Below are 8,354 nucleotides of genomic sequence, written 5' to 3' on the forward strand. Positions count from 1 at the left end.
GTAGGGGTGGGCTGTGATGCGGTAGGTACGTGGCCGGGTGTACCGAATACCCGTTAGGTATCTCGGGAACCTTGTTCACATCGTTCGGGGCCGTATGGGAAACCTCGGCCGGACTCCCTACGGATGGAACCTGGATAGGCGATAAACCTGGACTGGAGGCTTAGGTGATTAGGTAGGTCGTGGCCGACACCCACGTTGGGCTTCCGCTTGAAGGTTGCCGAGTACATGTCGTGTAAACGACGGTAAGTGGTGAGAGCGTGTATGAAGAAGTACCCCCTGCAGGGTTATCATAATCTATTCGAATAGCCGCGTCCGCGGTAAAGGACTACTTGGTTGCCTATACAGTTCATAGACAAGTAAATGGAAACTGTTAAAAGCCTCAAGATAAGTGTGAGTGCCGAGGATGGCTCTTCCGTAGGAAGACGGAGGTGGATCCTCGGTAGTGTATTGAAGTGGTGAGTAGTGGACTCGTGTGCGCAAAACCATTTCAAGTTGGAGTATCGTAGGATAGTCTAGCCAAGAGTCAAAGCTGGCTTGCTGCAATAACTCCACCAACCCTTCTTGATACTATGCATGTATATAGGATCTGATGTAAGTCTTGCTGAGTACCTTTGTACTCATGTTGCTATAATCTACATTTTTACAGAAGACGCTGCAACCCCTTCTGATGGGTTCTATGTAGACGTTGACATCAACGAGTAGGCTAAAGACCCAGGTGGTGACCCTGAGCTTGTGAAGGACCTTGTAGTATAGCTAGGCTTCCCAAGCCTCTTTTATTTTACTAGTTGCCTGTACTCAGACAAGCTACTTCCGCTGCTGGTTTGTATGACTGTATGACTTGTATGTGGGGTCGTGAGACCCGTACCTTTGTGTATGTTATGTATGGCTCCCTGAGCCTTAAATAAAGTACTTGTGTCGTAGAGTCATGTTGTGATGCTTCGTTGTATTTGCACATATCGAGCATATTGTGTGTATGATTGAAATGCTTGGTATGTGTGGGATCTGACTATCTAGTTGTTTATCTTTAGTAGCCTCTCTTACCGGGAAATGTCTCCTAGTGTTACCGCTGAGCCATGGTAGCTTGCTACTGCTCTGGAACACTTAGGCTGGCCGGCATGTGTCCTTCTTCGTTCCTGTGTCTGTCCCTTCGGGGAAATGTCACGCTTTGAGTACCGGAGTCCTGTTAGCCCGCTACAGCCCGGTTTACCGGAGTCCTGCTAGCCCAGTGCTACAGCCCGAACCCACTTGCTGATGACCGACACGTTCGAAGCTGGGTCATGGATGCCTGTCCCTATAAGTCTGTGCCACTTTGGATTTACGACTAGTCATGTCAGCCCGGGCTCTTTATCATATGGATGCTAGCGACACTATCATATACGTGAGCCAAAAGGCGCAAACGGTCCCGGGAAAAGGTAAGACGACACCCGTGGGGATACCGTGCGTGAGGCCGCAAAGTGATATGAGGTGTTACCAGCTAGATCGATGTGACATCGAGTCGGGGTCCTGACAGCGTTGGCATCAGAGCCGGACTGCCTGTAGGTTCTCCAAGCCAAACTGGTCGATGTTGAGTCTAGAAATTCTTTAGTTATATGTAGGGGAATTGTTTGTGGGATGGAACGTAAGGCTCTTTTTACTCCTTTATCTTATGACATTCTGATCTGAGTCAGTCCATTCTTCTACCGGGGGATAAGGAATTAGGATCTGTTCTCTCTATCAGGATCACGTGTTACTAATCAGTAGTACCTTATAAGTTGATGGATACAAGCCTAGTTCAGTTCTACTACCACATTATGTTGCCAGAATGGTTTCAGAACTTTGATATGATGATGATGAGTGTGTACGAAATCCTTTGTCAAATGTCTCAAATCCTTTTTGAGCATTTACAGCTGTCATGCTGCCGAAATTTTGCTAGAAATTCTAATGCCTTTGCATTATGATTGTGCTTTCAGATGGCCACTCGCGACCTCAATCAAGTGGTTCGCCTGACTCGATGCCTAGATGTACCCGGCCATACTGCTAAGTTGGTCAGGGTAATGACTGAGGCTGGATACCGCTGGTATCCCGAGTACACGGTCGAAGAGCAATTCCGAGATTTTAATCAAAGTCAGTATCTCTGCACTGTCAGGATATTTCCATCTTATCCTGGATCCACCGAGCCTCTTCACTGCTCTTATGGACTCGGGGTTACCATTGAGATGGCTGTGCAGGAAGCCGCCTACTCTATGATGACCATTATGCGAGTCAGATCTGGTATATTTCGGGACTCTGATTTCCGGTATTTGCCAGGATCACTTCCGGGAGCACAAGGGTATCTCCAGGCTATCTATGCTGACCCCACTCAGGAGGATTCACGGACTCGCACCACTGCTGAGATGCTCGAGGATAAGGACCGTGAAAATCGGGCCTTAAGGCTAGAGCTCTTCAACACCCGTGCTGACCACTGGGCCACTTTGACTCGGTTCGCACCGGCGGTGCAAGCTGGATATTCAGATATGCACGATCTCTATCCTGTGAGATCTGCTCTGCCAGACGTGATGGTTTGGCGTGATGTAGGAGGCATCACCCCACCTCGCGGTCCCCGCAGGCCACCGTTTGTTGGTCCAAGGCCTCATCCTAGCCCCTATGGTCCACAAGCTCCGCGAGACCGTCTGTTTCCAGATGATCATGTTGAGCTCCCAGGCTATGGAGGTGACTTCTACGAGGACTACTACGGATCGATCTGAGTTAGTGGTAGTATCACTAGTTCGCACTAGCTGTGTCTTCTATCGTCCCGCGTGACTCGTGGGATATGACCTAGTTTGTACTCCTTCCGGAGGTGTAGAAAAATAATGTATAGGAGCTTGGAATGCCTCCGATGAGATGTAATCCTCTTTTCACCGTAATAGTACTTTGTTTGGTCTTGTACTAAACCCTGTATGGTGTGTATGACGATGGAATAAAAGAAGCAGTTTCTGTATCTACCATGTCATACGGATGATCATCTTGCATTCCGAGTTATTTCTTACATTATGAATCCTATGTCGGAATTTTACCATCCTGACTAAATCATTGTCTTGTTTACCTAGGATGGTCAACACGCGCGCTAACCCTGCTTCTCAAGAGCAGGCCGAAGGCAGTGAAGCCAGGGATGTAAATCTGCCTCATCCTCCTTCACTAGCCGAGGTGATGATGGAAGCTGAGAGAAACAAGCGGGAGACAAACCGTTTGTTGGAGCGTATTGAACAGAATACAGCACACCATCAGAGGGCTAACGTGGTGTCACTCAGTGATTTTATCAAATTGCATCCACCCACGTTCCACCACTCCGTCGAGCCCCTCGACGCAGATGACTGGCTTCGCAGTATCTCTCACAAACTGCGTTCCGCGCTGGTAGCGGAGGCTGACAAGGTCACCTTTGCTGCATATCATCTTGAAGGCCCCGCCAGTCTATGGTGGGAGAATTATGGAGCTATGCGCCCAGCGGGCCATGTCACAACTTGGGCTGAGTTCAGCGAGGCTTTCCGTGAACATCACATTCCGGAGGGTCTCATGGACCGTAAACGTGAAGAATTTTGCAGTTTCACCCAAGGCCGACTTTCTGTGGATGCCTATAGCAGGGAGTTTGGTAATCTCGCCCGATATGCAACTGAGGAAGTGTCTACTGACGCCAAGAAGCAAGCAAGGTTTCGTAAGGGCCTTAGTCCTGAGCTTCGCCGCGACCTCCGTCTGCATGAGTGCACATCTTTTTCGAAACTTGTCAACAAAGCCATCAGTGCTGAAACTGGTCAGACTGACTATGACGCAACACGCAAGCATGGACGTGACATGGGTTCCTCATCCGGTGCTGGTCCTCAGAAGCGCCGCGTGTGGGTACACAACACCGCCCTGCCACCCAGGTTCACACCGAGGCCATCTTTCCAGGCGCCTCGCCCCGTTCAACAGTCTGCTCCAGCCAAGCCCTATGGGGGTCCAACTAACAATGCTCCTCCACGTACCAGTTCCGTGACTTGTTTCAAGTGTGGGGAATCTGGTCACTATATGCGTGAATGCCCCCAGACCAACCCCAATCAATCTGCTAAAGCTGTTGGCCGTGGCAAGCCGACAGGAAAAGTATTCCACGCCAAGCCGGTCACCGCTACACGTGGCCATGTCAACTGTATCTCTGCCGAAGAAGCTCAAGAGGATCCCAACGTCGTTCTCGGTACGCTTCTTGTTAATTGCCACCCGGCATCTGTTCTTTTCGATACAGGAGCCTCTCATTCTTTTATATCCGAAAGTTATGCTCGTCTGCATAACGTTGCATTCTGTGACATGCCATCCACTATGGAAATCTCTACCCCTGGTTCTAGATGGCAGACCTCTAGGGTAAGCTATGGAAACGAAATCCAAGTCGACAGACTTGTTTTCCTCGCGTCTTTGATAGCCCTTAAATCTTCAGATATTAATATCATTCTGGGTATGGACTGGATGTCGGCTCATCATGCCCAAATCGATTGCTTCTCTAGGACTGTTCAACTCAGCCATCCTTCGGGAAAGATAGTTAATGTCTTGACCCGAATAGCCAAGCGACAATTATATTCTCTTAACGCCAGCCCTTTGCCAGACCTTGAGGACGTTTCGGTAGTCCGTGACTTCCCGGATGTCTTTCCAGAGGAATTGCCAGGTGTTCCACCTGACAGGGATGTTGAGTTTGTAATAGACCTCATTCCAGGAACCGTTCCGATTGCTAGAAGACCTTATAAGATGGCACCCCTAGAACTAGCCGAACTTAAGAAACAACTCGATGAGTCCTTGAAAAAGGGTTTCATCCGACCTAGCTCATCTCCGTGGGCTTGCCCCGTCCTATTCGTCAAGAAGAAGGATGGTACGGACCGGATGGTTGTAGATTACCGACCTGTCAATTTGGTCACAATCAAGAACAAATATCCGCTTCCCAGGATCAACGACCTGTACGATCAGCTCGCTGGATCCTCAGTCTTCTCCAAGATGGATTTGAGGTTGGGCTACCACCAAATCAAAATCAGAAACGGGGACATTCCTAAAACGGCCTTTGTTACTCGTTATGGCCAATACGAGTACACCGTCATGTCCTTCGGATTAACCAACGCTCCAGCCACCTTTTCTCGGTTAATGAACTCAATCTTCATGGAGTATTTGGATAAATTCGTCGTGGTTTACCTCGATGATATACTCATCTACTCCAAGAACGAGGAAGAACATGCCGAACATCTAAGGCTAGTGTTGCAGAAACTTCGAGAGCATCGCCTTTATGCCAAATTTTCTAAATGTGAATTCTGGTTGTCAGAAGTGACCTATCTGGGTCATGTAATATCTGGTAAAGGTATTGCTGTTAACCCTGAGCGAGTTCAAGCCGTCCTTAACTGGACTCCACCTGAATCAGTCAAGCAAGTTCGGAGCTTTCTGGGCTTAGCGAGCTATTGTCGTCGCTTTGTCGAGAACTTCTCCAAAGTTGCTAAACCTCTAACCGAACTCCTCAAGAAAGATAAAAAGTTCGAATGGACTCCACAATGTGAGCACATTCAGGAACTGAAAAGACGCCTGACTTCTGCTCCCGTACTGGTACCGCCAGACTTCTCCAAGGACTTTGTTATCTACTGCGACGCTTCGCGACAAGGATTAGGTTGCATTCTCATGCAAGATCGACACGTAATTGCCTACGCTTCACGGCAATTGCACCCACATGAGGAGAATTATCCTACTCATGATCTAGAGCTTGCAGCCGTAGTCTATGCACTTAAGACCTGGCGACATTACCTCCTCGGTAATCGTTGCAAAATATTCACTGATCATCAAAGTCTGAAGTATATTTTCACCCAACCGGATTTGAATCTCAGGCAGAGACGTTGGGTTGAATTGATCACCGACTTCGACTTAGGAATAACCTACACCCCAGGGAAAGCCAACGTCATGGCTGATGCGCTAAGTCGTAAATCTTATTGTAACAACCTGATGTTACAACAAAGTCAACCGCTTCTCCATGAGGAATTTCGGAAGCTTAACCTTCATATTGTTCCTCAAGGTTTTCTCTCCACCATGGTGGCAAAACCTACCCTTACGGATCAAATTATCAAAGCACAGAAGGTAGATCCGGGAATCTCCCGCATCAAGAGGAACATTCAGAAAGGAATTGCGAATTGTTTCTCCATTAATGATCAAGGAGTCGTATACTTCGGGAATCGATTAGTAGTTCCCAAAGTGCGCAACCTAAGGCGATTAATCCTTAAGGAAGCTCATGAATCTCCTCTCACTATTGCTAAGATGTATCAGGACCTACGCCAGAGGTTCTGGTGGACTAGGATGAAGAGAGAAATTGCTCAGTATATTGCTAACTGCGACGTCTGTCGTCGTGTAAAAGCAGAGCACCAACGGCCTGCTGGCACCCTTCAACCCTTAGCTATTCCTGAATGGAAATGGGATAAAATTGGTATGGATTTCATTACCGGTTTTCCCAGGACCAAGAGAGGGAATAATGCTATTTTCGTCGTGGTCGATCGTCTTTCCAAAGTAGCCCATTTCCTACCTGTTCGAGAGAGTATAACCGCTAGTCAGCTGGCAGACTTATACATCTCCCGAATAGTGTCCCTTCATGGTGTCCCTTTGGAAATTAACTCGGATCGAGGAAGTCTTTTCACCTCTCGATTTTGGGAAAGTTTCCAAAATGCTATGGGAACCCGTCTTTCCTTTAGCACCGCTTTCCACCCTCAGTCGAGTGGTCAAGTGGAACGCGTCAACCAAATTCTAGAAGACATGCTTCGAGCCTCTGTTATCTCATTCGGAATGGACTGGGAGAAGTGCCTTCCGTTTGCCGAATTCGCTTACAACAACAGCTATCAATCCAGCTTGGGTAAAGCCCCTTTTGAAGTTCTCTATGGACGACGATGTCGAACACTCCTTAACTGGTCAGAGACCGGGGAAAGACAATTCTTTGGCCCGGATATGATTCAGGAAGCAGAAGAACAAGTTCGTATCGTTCGTGAAAAGTTGAAAACAGCCCAATCCCGTCAAAAGAGTCAATATGACCGAAAACATAAGGCTATGACTTTCGAGGTTGACGAGAAGGCTTATCTTCGGGTCACCCCTCTGAAGGGAACCCATCGTTTCGGTATCAAAGGCAAATTGGCTCCTCGTTACATTGGACCTTTTCGCATTCTTGCCAAACGAGGAGAAGTTGCCTACCAGTTGGAACTACCTCCGCACCTCTCCAGAGTTCACGATGTCTTCCAATTTTCCCAACTCAGGCGTTGCTTCTCGGATCCTATCCGTGAAGTGGACCACGAAACGCTTGATCTCCAGGATAATCTTACATATCGAGAGTACCCCATTCGTATCCTCGATCAGGCCGAGCGTACCACGCGACGCCAGAACATCAAGTTCCTCAAAGTACAATGGTCGCACCATTCTGAGGATGAAGCAACTTGGGAAAGGGAGGATCGTCTTCGACTCGAGTACCCCGCCTTCTTCCCGGAGGAACCCAAATCTCGGGACGAGATTCTTTTGAGTTGGGGTGAGTTGTCACACCCTAGCTAGCCATGCATTAGAGTGTTGCATCATGTTTATTCTTTCATCAGAAACTTGAAATGGGGATGACAGAACCCCCAGTCCCCTCTGAAACCAACTAGGGTTTACTAAAATAATTTTCAATGAACCTGAAATGCCCTTCTAAAATGTCCATCATTTTTGTCTTGGTTCAGAACCTCTGCCAAAAGTGGTGCACATTTTCCTAGGCCATCTTAGGGTTTTTGAATTAATTCATAAATATTTGAAATTGGGCATTTAAAATTATATAAAATATTTAAATGCTCAAATACCTCCAAACTAAAATGTTTCATGTTGGAAATAATCCAGCTATGGACCAGGAGTGATTTGGTGATTTTTGAAGTTGCCTAGGTATTTTATTTAATTCAACAAAGTTGCAGAAGTATTACAAAAACAGAAAACAGAAGAAAATGAAAAAAACTTACCTGGCGCCTGCCCCGGCCCACCTGCCGGCCCAGCCCAGCACCGCTCCAGCGAGCTGGTTGCCGGCCAGGCAGGCAGGCAGGTGCCCGACGGCGACCGCGGCGTGCGCCACGCACCTGCTCGCCGCCTCGCCGCTCCCCTCGCCAGGTGACGTCGAGGATCGGTCTCTCTCTCTCCCCCGAACCCCCCAGACACCCCCTCTCCTTTCCAGCTCCTCCCCCTCGCACGCCCCAGCCATGGCCGACGCCATCGCCGCCACCCCCTCGCCGTAGCCACGCCCTCCGACCACCCCACGCCGTCTCACCGTGTCCAGGAGCTCCGCCGCTGTCCACTTCATCGAGCAGCCGAGCCCCGAGCGCTCGCAACGCCCGAGACCACCGCACCGACCTCGCCCG

Source organism: Triticum dicoccoides, chromosome 4A (assembly GCF_002162155.2).
Source record: "Triticum dicoccoides isolate Atlit2015 ecotype Zavitan chromosome 4A, WEW_v2.0, whole genome shotgun sequence".
NCBI classification, from domain to species: Eukaryota; Viridiplantae; Streptophyta; class Magnoliopsida; order Poales; family Poaceae; genus Triticum; species Triticum dicoccoides.